General features: G+C 38.3%; 1 protein-coding gene across 1 annotated transcript in view; it reads right to left on the bottom strand.

Annotated features, from left to right (window-relative positions):
• The window catches only part of ADGRL2 (adhesion G protein-coupled receptor L2), a 181,909-nt gene extending 175,298 nt beyond the window's left edge, over window positions 1-6,611 (bottom strand). The window contains exon 1 of the mRNA XM_065673669.1: window positions 6,595-6,611. The gene's annotated coding sequence lies outside the window, so the exon portion shown is untranslated. The remainder of the gene's footprint in view (window positions 1-6,594) is intronic.
• Window positions 6,612-18,979: the final 12,368 nt, after the last annotated feature.

Below are 18,979 nucleotides of genomic sequence, written 5' to 3'. Positions count from 1 at the left end.
GACGAAAAATCTCCATATTTCCAATTCAGTCTCTCTCCCCCCTTTAATGTATTTTCCCTATTTGTTAGAAGCTTCTTGCACACCTTATTAGGAGAAGTATGGGAAATACTGTTATAGATGATTCAGGGAAGCCCTACAATCTCAGTTCTGCAGTTCTTAACAAAGGGAAGAAACCCCACTAAGATCAATGAGTCTTTCTTCTGCTCTAAGTGGATGGTAACTAACACAGAGAAAACTGACTTAGACTAATTAGTTTATCGTAATTAGCTTTATTCTGCACTCTTTCACATCATTTCTCCCATAATTCTTTCACTTCTGTTGAAACACATTATTTTACTATCAGCCACAAAAATGAAGTAATTAATAAAAACTATCTCACAAATTAAAAACACACTCAGCCACTGTTAGCTCACACTCAGATTATTTTTCTTAGTCAAAAGAATCTTTAAAAAATGGTTTTGCATTAAAACTGTAAAGAAAACTATTGACTGATAAGGCAAACAGTTAAAACAGAGAACTGTTTTTAGTTTTTCAGTGTTAATCCTTTATTTCAGATGAAGAAATACTCTGAACCAGAGGTTCAGCCTTGTTAATTATCTCATGTTACAATCAATAAATTAAGCAACATTTATCCACACTTGGTGTTGTGTGAAGGATTCTCACCTGGTGAAGGAGCATGTGCTCTCACCTTGGATTCTGTCACAAAATTTGGACTTAATACAAAGTATGCCCAAATCTGGTTTAGAAAACAGACTCTGCACTGCAGGTACTTAAATCTACTTCCCTTTTCTCTAAGAGAAAATGTCTCATTTTACTTTATTGTCTACTATATATAGTCCATAATATATTATCATTATACCCATCTCTCTATATTCTGTATTACACATTATCTAATGTGTCTTTGTATTATATTGTCAAAGAATCTTTAAGTGTTGGGTTAATACAATTATTATTTTTTAATTGTGTACTTTTAATAGATAAGATTGTGTAAAGTTTATCACTGCTTTTGAGAAGTTTGTCCGGAAATTAGGATATGGTAGAGAGATAGATACATCTTTAAAATCTGTCTTGCCACATTTTGTGCACACAGCCTCCTTTAAAATTCTGCTTACAAGTAATCATTTTATATGTGTTTAAATCACATTTCTGTTTTCTGTAGACACAATTCTTACCACATAAAATGCACTGCTACTAGTTTTGTAAATATGTTTTCATTGTTGCTTCAAAGAACTGAGACAAATCAACAGTTAATCTACAGGATGATAGCGACGGACAGCCTATGCATATGATTATTAAAGGTTTCAAATCAGGATTGATACTGGACAACATACAGAGCAAATGGCAAACCCAACCCAAAGAACTTCTGTAGTGCTACCTCATTTTGAGATTGCACAAGGTATACTTTTCAGTCTCGGTGTTGCTCAAATGTCATGGGAAGGGGCGGGGGAGTGCTGATGATACCAAAGCCAAACCCAACAGACATCTCCCAGACTGAAGCCTAGCAACCAGTACAGTTTCAGTGTGTGGTGCAAGAACAGGTCTAAAAGGCAACTGCAGTCCAAGAAAAAGATGCTGGATGGATTTAGGTCTGGGAAATAACAGAGGCAAAAATACTTGTGAATACATACTGGCTAAGGATTTGGTTGGGATCCAGGTCTGATTTCACACCAGCTAGGAGCGGAAGTTGTGCAGGCTACTGGAGCTGCCTAGACCGTGGGGCAGGGCAGGCATTTGGGCCTTGCCCTTCTCTGCAGCTCATTCCAGTTAGCTTTATCTGGGCAGCCTTCAGGAGGAAGACTGCACTCTTCAAAGATTTCTGTCATAGTTCATCTGCCTTTTATTTTATTATAATTCTGTATTGTGCAGCTAATATGTTGACAAGCAGATAAAATGATATATATTTTTCACTTCATCTCATGCCTGTTCTCTCTGTGCTCCATAAGGTTATTTTGTAGCACACGAGGAAAAATGCTTATGTTGTCTAATTCAATCTAAATAAAATGTTAAAAGGTGACAATCTCTTTAAACATTACTGATCATTACTTACAAAACTATATTTTAAAATTGTGAAAACAAACGCTTTGACCTTGTGAGCTATGGAAATGTTTAAAAAACAAATCTGCTATGTTTTTTGGCTAATAGTTGTGATTTGCATAGTTGAACCTTGAATGCAGTCATAAATAGCTGCAGAATCCAGCTTGGCATAATGCCCAGCAATGTTAGGGTGCCAGACAAAAAATCGGGTCAACCACTTACCAAGTAAGTCATTCTGTCTCAACAAGGTGATGTCTAACAAAGAAGCTACAAGGCTGAAGACAAATAACATATTCAGCTGCTGTTCAGAAAGACAAGAACTTTTCATTTATCAGGATAATCTACTACTTGTAATCAGTACACCGAGTGAACTCCCTCTTGTAAAAAAGAGAAAAGCCCATCAATAGTTTTTTGCTAATTAAGATGAATATTATTCCTGTGAAATGAACCAAAAAGTTCTGTGTAACCAGAATCCCAAAAGAGATCTATAATCTAAAAGAATAATTGCGGAGTTTTAATTGAGAAGAAAGCGAGAACTATTTTTTGTCATTTTCAGTTTTTAGCTGTGATGGTCTTCCACTTATGTTAGTAGATCTTTTATGTCTCAGTTTATCTAGCATGACTTTCTATATATTAAAAGTTGTGGAACTAAAACTTCACGAGAAAATGGTTATATATGTAACAAAACGCTACCACTAAATGTTACATATTTAGGAATAATTTGACGTAACAGATCATTTATTAACATATATAGAAAAAATCCATTTTTAGATTAAAATCTAGTTGTTGCAACTGTTCATAGTAATGCACATTTAATCTTCATTCATTAAGCACAGCTAGAGTTAGAAATGACAAGGAAAGTGCATTTTTCTGTAAGTAATATTAATTTTATTCAACAATTTATTTTCTTCCCTGATCATAGAATCAAAGAATAGTTAGGGTTGGAAAGGACCTTAAGATCATCTAGGTCCAACCCCACTGACATGGGCAGGGACACCTCACACTAAACCATCTCACCCAGGGCTCTGTTCAACCTCGCCTTGAGCACTGCAAGGGATGGAGCATTCATAACCTCCCTGGGCAACCCATTCCAGTGCCTCACCACCCTAACAGGAAAGAATTTCCTCCTTATATCCAATCTAAACTTCCCCTGTTTAAGTTTTAACCCGTTACCCCTTGCACTATCACTACAGTCCCTAATGAAGAGTCCATCCCCAGCATCCCTATAGGCCCCCTTCAGATACTGGAAGGCTGCTATGAGGTCTCCACGCAGCCTTCTCTTCTCCAGGCTGAACAGCCCCAACTTTCTCAGCCTATCTTCATAGGGGAGGTGCTCCAGTCCCCTGATCATCCTCGTGGCCCTCCTCTGGACTTGTTCCAACAGTTCCATGCCCTTTTTATGTTGAGGACACCAGAACTGCACACAATACTCCAGGTGAAGTCTCACGAGAGCAGAGTAGAGGGGCAGGATCGCATCCTTCAACCTGCTGGTCACGCTCCTTTTGATGCAGCCCAGGATACGGTTGGCTTTCTGGGCTGCGAGCGCACACTGCCAGCTCATGCTCAGTTTCTCATCGACCAACACCCCCAAGTCCTTCTCCACAAGGCTGGTCTGAATCTCTTCTCTTCCCAACCTGTAGCTGTGCCTAGGATTGCCCTGACCCAGGTGTAGGACCTTGCACTTGGCATGGTTCAACTTCATAAGGTTGGCATCAACCCACCTCACAAGCGTGTCAAGGTCCCTCTGGATGGCATCCCTTCCCTCCAGCATATCAACCGGACCACACAGCTTGGTGTCGTCAGCAAACTTGCTGAGGGCACACTCAATCCCACTGTCCATGTCGCCGACAAAGATGTTGAACAAGACCGGTCCCAACACCGATCCCTGAGGGACACCACTCGTTACCGGTCTCCAGCCGGACATCGAGCCATTGACCACAACTCTTTGTGTGTGGCCATCCAGCCAGTTCTTTATCCACTGAGTGGTCCACCTATCAAATTGATGTCTCTCCAATTTAGAGACAAGGATGTCATGTGGGACAGCGTCGAACGCTTTGCACAAGCCCAGGTAGATGATATCAACTGCTTTGCCCCTATCCATCAGTTCCACAGCCCCATCATAGAAGGCCACCAAATTGGTCAGGCAGGATTTCCCCTTAGTGAAGCCATGCTGGCTGTCACCAAGCACCTTGTTGTTTTTCATGTGCCTTAGCTTGCCTTCCAGGAGAATGTGCTCCAAGATTTTGCCAGGCACAGAGGTGAGACTGACTGCTCTGTAATTCCCTGGACATTTAGGTTCTTAAATGTTTATTTTCATATTTATTTTGGTTTTAGGATTCAAAAAAGCCTTGCAGCATTAAAAGGGAAGAATATGAGGAAGCTCAGTTTCCCATTCCTTACATTAAAGACACCCAACTTAAAAATATATTTATATTTGAATTAATATTTACATAAAGAAAATCCATAATCAACAGAATAACCCTGTATTTACCTGTATTCAGGGAAATTCATTAAGGTGTACATGATTATACATATAAAAATTAATTCTCTCCAAAATAATCTATTACTGTCTTTGTTATAGTAACCCTTAAGGTCCAAGCCTTTGTCCTATCTTCTTTGCTTATAGGATAAATTACACAGTTTGCCTCAAAGTAAAAATAGTTCTAATTTCACTTAACATGCAAATTTAGAGTTATAAATTACCTCAAATCAGGATACTGGCTGAATACATTTGTTTTCATGAAAAACGAAATGTTTTGTCTCTCTTCTGCCCTTCCCCCAAGCCTTCTTCGCAAGATCAGCCTCAGGCTAAAATGGTTTTAAGTAGACTAAAGCTGGTGGTAAACACTTACCTTTGACAATATTATTGCCTAATGAACATTGCAGAAAAGGGTGTATGCAGTGCAAGTGTCTGTCTGTGGCTGCAACCTATATACGATCCTTGTGCCAAGGACCTACTGCTAGTAGGCAAATATACACAAAAGAGACAGGCCCTTTGATGGTTTAATCCCAAACATACTTAACTGTCACATAGTTAATCTCTTTGATTAAAAATGACTCTTGAGTTCTTGAACATTTTTATGTTTGTCGATGAAGGAGGTTAAATGTAGTTCTCGTGCCTGTCTGGACTGTTCTTTTTTTTTTTTCTTTTAAACTATTCCCCCCCTCCCCCCCTTAGTTCAACATGACTTTTCCCTCTCTTTAACCACAGATAGACCCCTAAAGAATCCTTAGCCCTGATGCTTCTGAAATACCCCCTGTTAGCAGGCAGGTAAAAATATTTTACAGACTTTGCCAAAGCAGACCTCATTGATACTATCAGAGGACTAAATCTACAGGTCAAAACCAAGTGTTTCAAAACAGCTTAACGTGGGAGTTTTACCTTCCTAGAAAAAAGTTTCAAAGAAAAACAAACCTCCATATTCATCAGAAATCAAGTCATCATTCTTAAGTTTCAACATAAAACTTGTGTTTTGCTATTGGTTTTCTTGAACACTGGCAACTTTGATACTGTTTCTATCAAAGGCAGCAGAAAATCAGCCTCACATATTTTAAATCTGTGGTTGTTTTAAGCTCTAACGCATTAAAGTTTGTGAATAATCTCCTTTTTTAGAGGGTCTTGAGTTCCTTTTGGGATAAGATAGAGGATCTTTCAAGTGTAATACTAAGAAGCAGTCACATTTCAAGTCAGAATTTGTGCTCCGATGGGATATTTTTTGAGTAATATTTCTTTCCACTATCACAGTAGTTTCACTTCATGATGGTTTTATGTTGACTTCTGACTACATTTTTATGTAGTGGGAAAGAATTTTTTTTGTCAAGTGAATGCACAAAACCTGTTGGAAAAACATTTGTCCTTAGCAACATACTCATAGAATTCAGTATAGTTTGCTCAGAAGTGTTATTTTAGGATGACCTTTACACATACGGTATGATGAATTTTTCTTTTTATTTGATTGTAAAGATGTTATGATCAAGGGGCAAAATAAATATTGCCTTTTTCAGCCATAAAAGAGAGCGACAAATGAAACCATCTTTTCCAAACAACATGATAGCATGCAGAAGTGATGTCTGCGTTTCGAAACTACTATATTTTTAAATTCACAGATACAGCAAAGCCCTACTGAAACATAAGTAAAGATCAATTTTATACAATTCAAGTAGCCATGCATGCTATGGAACTCACCCTTTTTCAGCCTAAAGAAGAGAGATATTTTTTTGTGTTTTTCACTGATAGAACACTGTATTTATGTTTATGGGAATTTATACATTGTAATAAATTGTTAAGAAAAATTAAAAGTTGAGCATTCTGGGGTCAGCAGCATTTCTAACAAGGATGTTAAATCCTAACTTATGTTATTTTGAATAATTAGCATAATGTTCTGCAATTCTTTCTAGGTAGCTTACAGGATTTGAATATTCAAATATTTTTATTTGCATAAGCCATATAATTATAAAATTGTACAGTACAGTTATTTCTCAAGCAATTTGGCAATCTTTTCTTACACAAATTTACCTTATGTTCATTGTTAGAAGAAACAGAAATAGCTTTCTGCTTACCATTCTGGAAAGGATGGAATTCATCATTCTGCCATAAAGACCCTAGAAAGCAAAGAAAATGTTATTAGTTATTATACTCTTATCTGCAGGGATTCTAGCTGCCTAACAATGCATCAGCATCAAAACAAAAAATGAATATATGTGTACAAATCATAGATCAATAGTTTAATGCAGTTCTGAATATATAGTACATGTACTTAGCAGGTACTGGGTTAGAAAAAATCACAGGCTATTGTGTATATCTGTATTTAGAACTGTGTGCCAGCTGGAATTTATCTGCATAGTGTTCTTAGAATACAGACTTAGGATCTTGGCATCCAACTTGTGATTGTGCTTTTGCATATAAAAACATGGCCTCACTGTCACTCTGCTATGGATTGGGAGAAAAAAGGGTAAAAGCATGTGCATTAAAGGGGTAAGATAAGAAGAGACAATTATAAGTTAAATGTTAAAGATTTTCTTCTTAACGCATAACAAAATTTGTATCATGGTTAAAAAAGTGATCTTTACACAGTTATTAAAATAATTAATCAGCCTTTACATTTTGCTTTAGAAAAAGGTTGCTTATGGGTTAGAAGTTTGCAATGGTTAGACCACAGTACTGAGAAAGTACTAAGTGCACCATACACCTCAGCAGCATGCTTTAATTGTGATGTAGAAATGAAAGAATGACTACTAGTTAACTCTCTTTTCTTCCTTCTTTTCTATTATCCCGTTCAGTCTATTTTATACCTGACATCATAGCTATTCTGTTTTCTTTAGAAAGAAATGAATCACTGCTACCAGTTCCTTTAACTAAAGGTTGAACAGAGAGAGATCACTTTCACTCACTATCTACCCAGAGAGGATTTTAACTTTTCTATAACATCCTTGTGCTATGTATCCCAATTGTGCAGTTCAAGAATAAAAAGTCATCAGGACAATAGGCTGAATTTGGCGATCATTTCTCACACAGAATACAACTTTACTCCTGCTGAAGTGGCCAGGGTTCAGAAGGAGTATAGGTACAGAATCTGCCAGTATCTGCCTCGTATGTAATTTTAAGAGTTTTATACCAAAGAAGGGAGAACACTTAAATCACACTTGTTATTCCTATTTCCATTCTTTAAGAAAATTAAATCCTAAACTAAACATGCAAGGGAGAGAATTAAGGAATTCCATTAAAAATATATATTTAGAAAATTTTACTATAACCAAGAGATACAGTCACAAACCACTTAAAAAAAAATGTTGATCTCTAGGTAGGGCTATTACCTAGGAAAACCAGAAACTTTGATAGATTGATTGCAGGTTCTCACCATAACCACATATACCACTGGATGAAATACAGCTATTTACAGGTAAGGGAGTGTCCAGATCGAGAAGAATTCCCCAGTATGGTACAGGAGTTATTTCCGTTCAAGTTTACCTTGGGCAAAAAGGGAGTTTCCAGGGTGCTCAGTGCTGCAGAATTCAGACTTAAACTAGGTTGCAGCACAGCACAGGATACAGAGAGCCTGGATAAAACTAATGTAAATTAGAACAGTCCCTGAGGGCTGCTCTAATTTACACGGAGATTCATTGGCCTGTATCCAGCCTTGAATCTGAGCATCTACAGAAATGGCTTAAAGCCACTTTTGCTCCATTCTTTGTGGGCTACATCTCCTGCATGGTGTTTCATGTAAGATGTAGCACAGAATATCTCTTTTGCTTCATGTATGAAATGCAGGAAAATAAGGCTCCCCTCAGCTGAAGAAACAGCATTTCACATCAGCTTAAAACGAACCCTTTGACCAATCATCTCAGTTGAGCCAGGTTCCCACGACGCGCTGGATTCTGTGTCCTTCCCAGGGATCTTTACTCCTCAGCCCTCACAGTTTACAAACTGCGCTGTTTGGGTGAGGTAGTCATTAATCCACTGACTGTCTGGGGCTCTTATATAAAAAATCCATTCAGTTCAGGAAGGCAGCAGTTGCCTTTCCTCCTCTCAGGTTTTGAGTCCCCCTGACACAAAGCCGTAACAATTTTTTTCCAAAGCTATTTGAAAACCAATAAAATGTCACCATTTCATAAATGATCAAAAGTTCTTATTGACTTCAAAGGAATTATGTTCACAAATGGGTAGACTTTGTCTCTAGTTCTTAACTGCTTAATAATTAAGGTTCTACAACATGACTTACAATGTTGCAAGATACAAACTGAAAATTGTGAGCCTGTCGCATATCAGCCATGTGTGCAAGCCCCCAGACTGATACACAAGTTGTTCAGTACTTTCACATGAATATCCTCTTGAAGTCATAGTAGTAAAATTTGTGCTTAGTTAAGTGTATGTTTTAATGTTCTGCTAAATCATGGCTTAAATCCTTACATGGATTCAAATGAGCAGAGCAGCTGAAAGTAAAATAGGTTTAGTGTGACAGCTAATGTATGAGTTCTTTTTGGACACAAACAATTTTTAATAACAGGTTACTTGCTGGTATATAGAATACAGAATTATTATTTTAGAAATGAGTCAAGGCTTCTCCTAGCTTTTGTTTTCACTGGCTGAAATAAATAATCAGAGTGGGTGTGAGTATGACCACCCAGTTCTCAAATTTTGAGAAATGCCAAAAAGTTTTTTATTTCCTTTTTAAAAGTCAGATTTTTCTATTAATGTTGTAAATACTTTCAGTGTTTCTGGCATTAGCATTACAAATGTAAAAAATAAAAAAAAAAAAATCAAACAAAAACCACCCAAAAACCCCAAACTCCAACTTACTCAGTTCTATAGTTCCTGTTTGCTCAGTTTCTGAATCAATAAACAAAATCACCTATTTTTAATCTCCAGCTCCTGAAGAGGGCAGCACGTTCTAGATATTATTGAACTATAAGCTTTGAGATGACAGTCCCGGCTTTACTGTACTGCGTACAGAGGAAGTGGGGAATAAAAACTTTGTGGATGTTTTGTGCAGAGAGTTCCCATGATACAGTAAGTCAGTAGAAGTTCTAGGCTGTTACAGACCAAGGTCAAAACTGTGTTTGATTAATAAAGAGAACATTCAAATTAGCTACCTGAAACAATGCATTTAGAAAGAGAGCAACAAAATACCAGCAAGGAGTACCTCCACGAGGAATATATTTTATCTTTAACACCATGGATAACTTTTCCTATTGGCAGTGCACTGACTATCAAAACTACTAAAGGGGTTAGATTTAATTATCTCACTTCTTTGCACATTTCATCTCAATTGCTATGGCAACATTCAGTTGCCTCAGCAGCAATGTACACTTTAATCAGATATTTCCTCACTCATTTCTCTGTGCACCACAGCAATGTAGTCAAATTTACAACCAAACCCTGATGCATCTGATAACACCTCTTAGGAATTAATGGCTAGGTTTCCCCTGCCCCTCACCCATAGCCACAAACATTTCTAGAGAATTTTGCACCCTAATGACAAATGCTTTAGGAGATGGAAAGTGTGCATACTTTAAATCTTCTCCACTTCACTAATTTTATGATGTTTTCTGCCACCACTCCCTTTTTACATGGCTCCTACTTACTCAGGAACTCTTCCCATCAAGCTATGGGCAGGTCTTCTTGTCCTTGCAGGAACTGTTTCAGGGCTGAGAACAGGAAACACAATAATCAGGCAGACAATATGGCTCCTCCCATATTCCACCCTGCCCTGAAAAGCTTTTTGTTTGATTACTCAGCCATGATTAAATGCTTCGTCAGAGTACATCATAGTTCTTTAAACTTCTTGGCCCAGAAATCAGGAACATAGGCTGAAATAAAAGTAATTAGGAGTGATGAGCAGATACTGGGGACTCCATATTGAAATGCAGACGGTAAAAAGAGTCAGGAAGCTAAAAGTACACAAGGGTTACTAAATTCACATTATAGGAAGTCTTGATATTTCTGACATAGAATATTGTCTGGTTTGAAAACGTCACCACCAAGGTAAAGTGGGAACAGAGATAAGTTCCTAATGGTGCCTAGCTTCTATGGTGGAAAACACATTAGAAATGCATTAGATAGATTGAATCAGATTGGATTATAGTTAGACATATAGGATAGAATAATAGACATAAAGCATTAAAATGTAATTCTGCATATTCTGAAGATTGTGCTTGAATAGTTAGTTGAGTTTGCGTTTTTGCATTAAAGAAAATAGTCCACACTGCTTCTTGCCTCTACATTCATTTTTCATCGCTGTTCATCTGCTCACATGTAATGAACTATCACAGCTCATTTTCAAATAAGATCTCAGATTACTGCTGGTTTTAAAGATTTTTTCGAAACCCTGGGTAAGTAGAGGGTTGACTTGGGCCACTCTTGTCCCCAAGAGGTATAATGGAGTCAGAACCATTTTATGTCTTGTCAATGACAACAAGGTTTGATCCTCCTCCCCGACCCTGTAGTATAAAGTCACTCTCTACAGTTTATTTCTATGTGAGCCACAGCAGCTTTTCCAGAGGTTTCATAACTCAAGATGTTAAAAAAAAAAAAAAAAAAAAGGAAAATAAAACATCAACTTACAAAGAAAATACAGGAAAAAATGTGCCCAGTATTCTTTTCACACATGACAAAGGGTTTAATGATATATAGCATGAAAGTCCATGTTACTTATATAACATGAAAGTCATGATTCTCCTGAGGATCTGGGGAGACTTTTCCAGGTAAGATGCTGAAGCCTAACATTTGTGGGCCCATGTCATATGACAGCTCTGTCTCCTAATCCATCAGTGATGTTGTCATATTTTTAAGGGTCTGAGGGAGAAGCTACAAGTTACAGAATCTACAATGCTTTTTCACATAAGTACTTCCGAAGATGTACACATATATGTTTTTAATCAATAAGTCTAATCTTATAAATGAAAACTGTTTATATTTGCAGGGCCGGTCCCAGTAGTTTAAAGGCGGTATCTCCCTGTAGCTTTATATATATAATAAAAGCTTTATATATAACTATACACTGTAAGTTTTAATACTGTCTACAAACATTTGTGCCATAGAGGATGCAAAGATCATTTAATGTTCAAAGTTAGCAATTCTGTACTAAAATTAAAACTTAAAAAACTCCAAAACTTTATATCTAAAGAATCTAATATCCATGCATAGCTAGAGGTTACAAAATGTTTGTAGTATAACTTGTGACCACTTAAAGAATTCATTTGAAAGTTGATTCATGTAACATGGGAAAAGCTATGCTGATTTCCACCATCTGAGAATCTGATGCATAGTCTTTATAATAACAATTTTATAGTGTTGAAGTTATCTATGCCATATACAACTGGAAATCTATGCCAAACAATATATTCCTTGTTTGAATAGTTCATAAACTCAAGACTTTCATAAAAGATATTGCAAAAACCCCCACAGAACAGTGCCTTGTCATCAAAGGATGCTTTTTGGACCTTCTGGGTTTTTACTGCAGTACAGAAGAGAGGAAATTTGACTTTCTTCTTTATGGGCTCAAAGGCCATATGAAGAAAGATGCATGGAACAGAAATAATTAGAAAATATGGAAATGGACAGTTATTATATGTTCCTCTGTGCACATTCCTGGTGAATTTGTTAATTTTATGAATTTCTGAGATATAACTGAGTTAAAGGCTGATATACTTGGGTTCATTCATGTATATTTCCAGTATAAATATTCCAGTTCTGGAACGTATTTTTCTATCCTTTTGATTCTTGTCTAGAATTATATGAAAGATGTACCCAACAAATATCAGGAATAAGTTACCTATAAAAAAAAAAAAAAAGCAGACTTGTTAAAGTATTTTCAATTTTATCAAGCACTTTACTTGTTTGTGCTTATTTGTAATAAAAGTTAAACATTTTCAAAACAGTATTTTGGTGAGGGTGTGCTTTCCGCAGGGTACAATAGAGTATAACACAATGTAATCTCTAATCTAAGGCATGCCACACAGTTCCATAGGGGACACACTGTTCTTACTAGGTTTCTTATCAGCAGTTTATAAATTTTTGCCATGGGTCGCCTTTAATTTTCAGTAATAGTTTGTCTCCTCCCCACCTTTCATTTCTTCTCCAAGTAAGTTTTTCCTTAGTCTCTGTTTTAACCTAACCCCACCCCTTCCCTAATTTTGAGTATAATAAACTACATTTTTTATAACCTACAAGAACTCTCTTCAGCAATCCAGCAGGGCCCCCTTTCCCTCTGGCTCCAGCAGAGCTCCTGGCATCCTGCCACTCACTGCCCAGCACCACCCTGCAATCTGCAGGCGCCTTCTCCAAGAACTGCTGCACTCCAGGTATCCATAGCAGAGCCTCTTCCCGATCCACCAAACCAGACATTTTCCTGGGAAAACCACCCATTTCCCCTGATCCCGGCTCTTTGCAGCCTGAATGTTTTGCCTCGGGAAGAGGACATGGAATCTGGCACCAGTAGCTGCTGAGCTCCATTTTTCACATGGTTGCCAAGGAAGGGAGAAATTGGTGTGGCAGAGACAGGGTAGCATGACAGGAAAATTCAAAAGCCGAGTAAAACTCTCCAGAGTTTCCTTTTTTTGATTCCCACTTCCAGGTGCTCAACATATTCTCCTTCTCCCTCTCCCCAGGGTAAAGACTCACTGCTTGGTATATTGCTTGGAGCAATTTCTGCTCAGTTTTCTAGTCGGTTAGTTTCAACACTACTTGATTTTAAAGAACCCTTCTATAAAGCCTTATCAATGCAGAGTCCAATTTCTCTTGTTTATAGAAGTGACCTTTTTTTTTTTTTTTTTACAGCTTAACCAAGCTGGCGAGTGGAAATCCTATAGAGGCACTGCTCAGTTTTTATGTATGTTATACACACACACACACACATATATGTATATACAGAATTTATGTATGCTCTTACTGTAGCACTTATACTCCCTAAAGGTATTATTATGTTGTTAGACAAATTAAAATTAAACAAGAGGTAAAAGTGCACTTGAACTGAAAACTGTTAAGAAATGCCTACAGGCATGACAAAAGTGAACAGCAGGAATTTATCCAGCTGTGTGTGTCTAGGAGTTCCTCTGGGCTGACTGACTGTGCTCCCATTTCTACTGCAGGAAATGCAATTAAAAAGAAAAAAATCATAGAGGTGTTGTGATATCCACAAAATGACATGCACAGCTTTTTCTTCTGCCTTCAAGATAAAAATGGAAGGAATTTTTGTCAAACTCTTTAAGCTACAGGGCGGAATGGAGAGGGATGATGGGAATACATAAAAGAAGAGCCCAGAACTGGTAAACCAGAGTTCTACCCAGGTCAGAAACGTGGTGGCAGGTATTTGTGCTGAAAAGCACATCTAACAACATCTGGAATCAGTGAAGTATGTGAGATCAACTCTGAGAACTTTTCTATAAAATAATCTATCCTGATACAGTATTTCCTAAACTAAATGCAAAAGAGGCCCTTTGTTTGTACAGGGCCTCTGTACAGGGCATTGAATGAAATCCCTTGTATAATACCTGAGATGTGCAGAAATGACATGACCAAAGGTCTGCATATGGAAATCAAAAACGCAATCATAAAAACCAGTGGTAGTAGTATGTATTAAATACATACTAAATTTGATTTGCAAATCACATTTTATGCAGGTGCAAATGGAGGCACTCATTAAAAGTGAAGGTGAACAAACTGAATAGATCCTTTATCTTTGTGGGTAAAATTGTTAGGTTTACAACTTCCCTTCATTCAAATGCCAGTACAAATGCCAGTACAATGTATGTCACAGTGAAAGAATTTGCTGTGTAAATTATTGCATGTGTTGCAATGAAAAAGAGTAAGACAGCTCAATATCCCACTCACATAATGAAATAAAAAACTGTACACTAATCAGTTAATTCAGTTATTTTCATGATAGCGTTATACAACATTTCTGACCATGACAACACATCTTTGTTAACTCAGAAGTGCTCAAAAATCAAAGAGCATCTGGACCTGGACACATGAAGACATGGTAGGAAGGAAGATTTAAAATATAATTGCCTCATTTCTACAATATTGTAATCCCAATGGTACCACTGGAAGTACTCCCAGTTTGCATCAGGACAAATGTAAGCATCTCTTTCTCTGATTCTATGTACTTGGAAATTGTATCTTAATAATGGCTATATTTGTAGTCCAGTTTGCGCATCATGAAAGGAAATACGTGAAAACAAAAAAAAAAAGAAATATTAATGCATGCATCAGAATAATAGAACAAATAGGGATGTGGCTTTCTCCTGGTGAAAATGGAAATGAATCTTCTTTTCTGCTTTGAGGGCTTTGTCTGTAAGCGCAAGTCCTATAATCTAATTGGTACATCACAGAATCAGTTAGGTTGACAAAGACCTCCGAGATCAGCAAGTCCAACCCCAAACCTAACACTGTGAAGTCCACCACTAAACCATGTCCCTAAATGCCACATCTACACTTTTTCTAAATACTTCCAGGGATGGTGACTCAACCACTTCCCTGGGCAGCCTGTTCCAATGCTTGAAAACCCTTTTGGTGAAGAAATTTTTCCTAATATCTACACTAAACCTTCTCTGGTGCAACTTGAGGCCATTTCCTCTTGTCCTACCACTTGTTATGTGGGAGAAGAGACTGATTCCTACCTCACTACAACCTCCTTTCAGGTAGTTGTAGAGAGTGCTAAGGTCTCCCCTGAATTTCCTTTTCTCCAGACTAAATGACCCCAGTTCCCTCAGCCACTCCTCATAAGACTTAATCTCTAGACCCTTTAAAAGCTTTGTTGCCCTTTTGCAATTGTTGCTGCAGCAACAAAATATCCGTCTTGTAGTGACGGGCCCAAAACCAAACACAGTATTCAAGATGTGGCTTCACCAGTGCCGAATATAGGAGGATTATCGCTTCCCTAGTCCTGTTGGCTGCACTATTTCTTATACAGGCCAGGATGCTGTTGGCCTTCTTGGCTGCCTGGGCACACTGCTGGCTCATGTTCAGCCAGCTGAACCAACACCCTCAGGTCCTTTTCCATTGGGTAACATTCCAGCCACTCCTCCATAAGCCTATTGTGTTGTGTGGGGTTGCTGTGATCCAAGTGCAGGACCCAGCACTGAGCCTTGTTGAAACTCATCCAATTGGCCTCGGCCCATCAATCCATCCTGTCCAGATCCCTCTGTAAAGCCTTTCTCCCCTCAAGCAGGTCAACATTCCCACCCAACTTGATGTCATCTGCAAACATACTGAGGGTGCACTTGATCTCCTCATCTAGAACATTGATAAAGGTATTAAACAGAACTGGCCCCAGTACTGAGCCTTGGGGAAGACCAATTGTGACCAGCCACCATCTGGATGTAACTCCATAACTCCACAACTCCACCACCACTCTTTGGGCTTGGTCATCCAGCTAGGTTTTTACCCAGCAAACAGTACACCCATCCAAGCCATGAGCAGCAAGTCTCTCCAGGAGAATGCAGTGGGAAACAGTGTCAAAGGCTTTACTAAAGTCTAGGTAGACAACATCCACATTTTTTCATTAATTGACTAAGTCGGTCACCTTGTCACAGAAGGAGATCAGGTTAGTCAAGCAGGACCTGCTTTTCATAAACCCATGCTGACTGGGCCTGATCACCTGCTTGTCCTATATGTGCTGTGTGATGGCACTCAAGACGATCTGCTCCATAACCTTCCACAGCACTGAGATCAGACTGTGAGGCCTGTAGCTCTCCAGATCCTCTTTCGGCTCTACTTGTAGTTGGATGTCACATTTGCTAACCTCCAGTCAAGTGGGACCTCCCAGTTTTCCAGGACTATTGATAAGTGACTGAAAGTGGCTTGCTGAGCACTTCTGCCACTTCATGAATACTAAATGCAAGTAGCTGAGATTCATATTCTTTTTTTATATGAAACTAAACAATTTGTATACGTGAGACTATTTTTCCTTCAGAGTAGAGCTCTGTGAAACAAATATAACCTTAAATTAAACAACAGCCTCAAAGACATTTGACTTTATAGGGCACTTCCATGCTTAAAAGTGCCGATGTAAAATGCACTGGTTTTGTACAACAGATCTGCCCTTTGGACCAAATCCAGATTCCAAGTTATTGGGAGGGACTTTTACTTCTGGATCAGGCCCCTTGTGTATATTCACATTCATGTATGATTACTTTAGTGGAAAAAGTGTTTTCATTCCCACTTCTGATGGAGTGAACTGAATTCTCTTTTGGCATTACTTACTGTATCAACAATGAGATTTATGCATTCTCAGTGCATTTAAATTCTGTGCTATACTAAAACTGAACTACCCCAATGAAAAGTAGCAGAAAAACTGGTAATGTTTAATGGGGAGCATCTTTAGTAATAACAGGATGCATGAGACAAGAGGAACCCAGCTTGGCCTTTTGCAGCCTATTTGAGTTTTCCAAGTTTTGTAGTTAAAAGCTGTAAAAGGTATTTTTATTAGTGAACTGAGAAAATTCGATAAATCCTCTGAGACCTAAAGCATGTGGAAACCTGTTCTACCATTCTAACAAAGTCATTTTTCATGATGCAACTGCACTAAAACAGTTCCTTTCATGAAACAGTTCAATTGTTAAATTATTTTTGCGTATGAGTAGAACACATTTAATAAAACTCACTTGTACCCTTTTTACATGTTCACATAATAAACACTCTGCTTGCACTATATCCTTGTTGCTTTCTTTGGCAAAATTTGGTGTATACTGTGGGTTGATATTTTGTTTATTACATGCATTATTTTAAAGAACATTTGTGGAAAGGATATAAAAAATATGGTGCCTGTGCATATTATAGCTGAGACTGCCAAAGGAGCATGGACGACTTGGACTCCTTGTCCTGATTGAAATTCCATGGAAGGCAGGCTTGCTGAGGCAATCCCAGACTACGTATAGAACAGAATTTCTCAGCATTTATTCAAGTATGCACCTTAAAGCAAAACTTCAGTGTGATCAAGTACCGCACACATAGTAATGAGCTTTGCAATTTCCTGAATAGCTTTTACGAGGGGGGCTCGTGCCTCTGTCTTTCTCCTCCCTTTGCTCTTTATGTCCTGCTTTGCGTTTTCCACTCCCTTCTTCTTAAAGCCTAAGTCCATCAACCTGATGGACTTAGCAGGAACTGGGGTCATCATGGTGATCAATGACTTGGGCGGCTGAGCATTCAGCCATTGATCACTCTGAATAGATTCATATATCTTAGGCATGCCATCACAAGCAGCTGCTTCTACTTAGCTTGCCAGCTTTCTGTCACCTCGAGGATTCAATGGAGTTCAGAGGCAGTGTGAGAAGGTTATATAATTCTGTCAAGAGATCACGTCTTTGATTTCTTTCATCTCTCAGACCTACATGTCTACCCTTTGGGGGTCTATCACAGACTGAGAACTTCCAACATATTACATACCCTAACGCAGCAGCATAAAGAGTGCTATATAAAATATATAAACGTTCTTCCTTTGAACAGAATAGCAGGAGCCTTCACTCCTTTCTTTTATGAAAGAACATTACCTAATGCTGAAGAGAAACCACAGCTGTGTTCATATGTGCACGCACAAGCTTTGCTTGTAATTTGAAACACATTCCCATAAAACTTTCCAATACTATCATATCGAGTGTTCCTTCTCCCTCTTATATTTAAATATTCTGTGCTGAATTTGTAAGAGTAAAGAGTAACTTTAATCGCTTGGATAAAATATTCATAGTTCAACAACTTTACTAGGAAAATAAAATATACTTCACCAAGTCATTAAAAGGACACTGAGAGCTTGAATGCCACTTTCTCATCTAAAAACTTGTCATGCAGTGTAGCTGACCTTCTTTTGCTCTATTTTTTTGTTTACTTAGCACAGGTAGTTTGTGCTCTGGCTCACATACACTGAATTACAAAGCTGCCACAATTTTGGATGTTGCTACTTCCCAGCTTTATGCCCTGCCCTCCGCTGGAAAATCGCAATCCCATTGACAGACCAGAAGATTAGGGCAAATGCTTTTTCACTGGCAGTTTAAATTAATAGGCAAAGTGAATGTAAGTGGCTCAAGTACAGGCACATGCTTCTCTCTCTTGTCCCTGTAGGTTGACAGTAATTTCCAGCAGAACTGTAAGATGGACAGCTGTGAGCATGAATATCCGAAATCATGGCAGTTACATCTGGCAGAGCTTGTCTGTCAAAGACCCATGACTGAAAGGTTGGTTGGCAGTGCAGTCTCTGCAGGCAGGGGTCTGCTGGAGAGAGGCACTGGAAAGCTCAGGACCAGAAAACCTCTCCAAACAACAGGCAGCAGCCAAAGAATGAAAATAGCTGCAGTGCACAGGAAAAAGAAATGTAGTAGTAAAGTCCTATTTCAAAGTTTTAAAATAATGCTAAAATGAGTCACAAGACTCAGGCTGGCTGTATCCACTGGGCTGAGTTCCTGTTACAGGATAGGATGTGAGGGACTGAATATGAAAGTGCTCATGATTAAT

The sequence above is a fragment of the Lathamus discolor genome, chromosome 3 (assembly GCF_037157495.1).
Source record: "Lathamus discolor isolate bLatDis1 chromosome 3, bLatDis1.hap1, whole genome shotgun sequence".
Taxonomy (NCBI): domain Eukaryota; kingdom Metazoa; phylum Chordata; class Aves; order Psittaciformes; family Psittacidae; genus Lathamus; species Lathamus discolor.
This window is presented reverse-complemented; position numbering and strand designations above follow the sequence as displayed.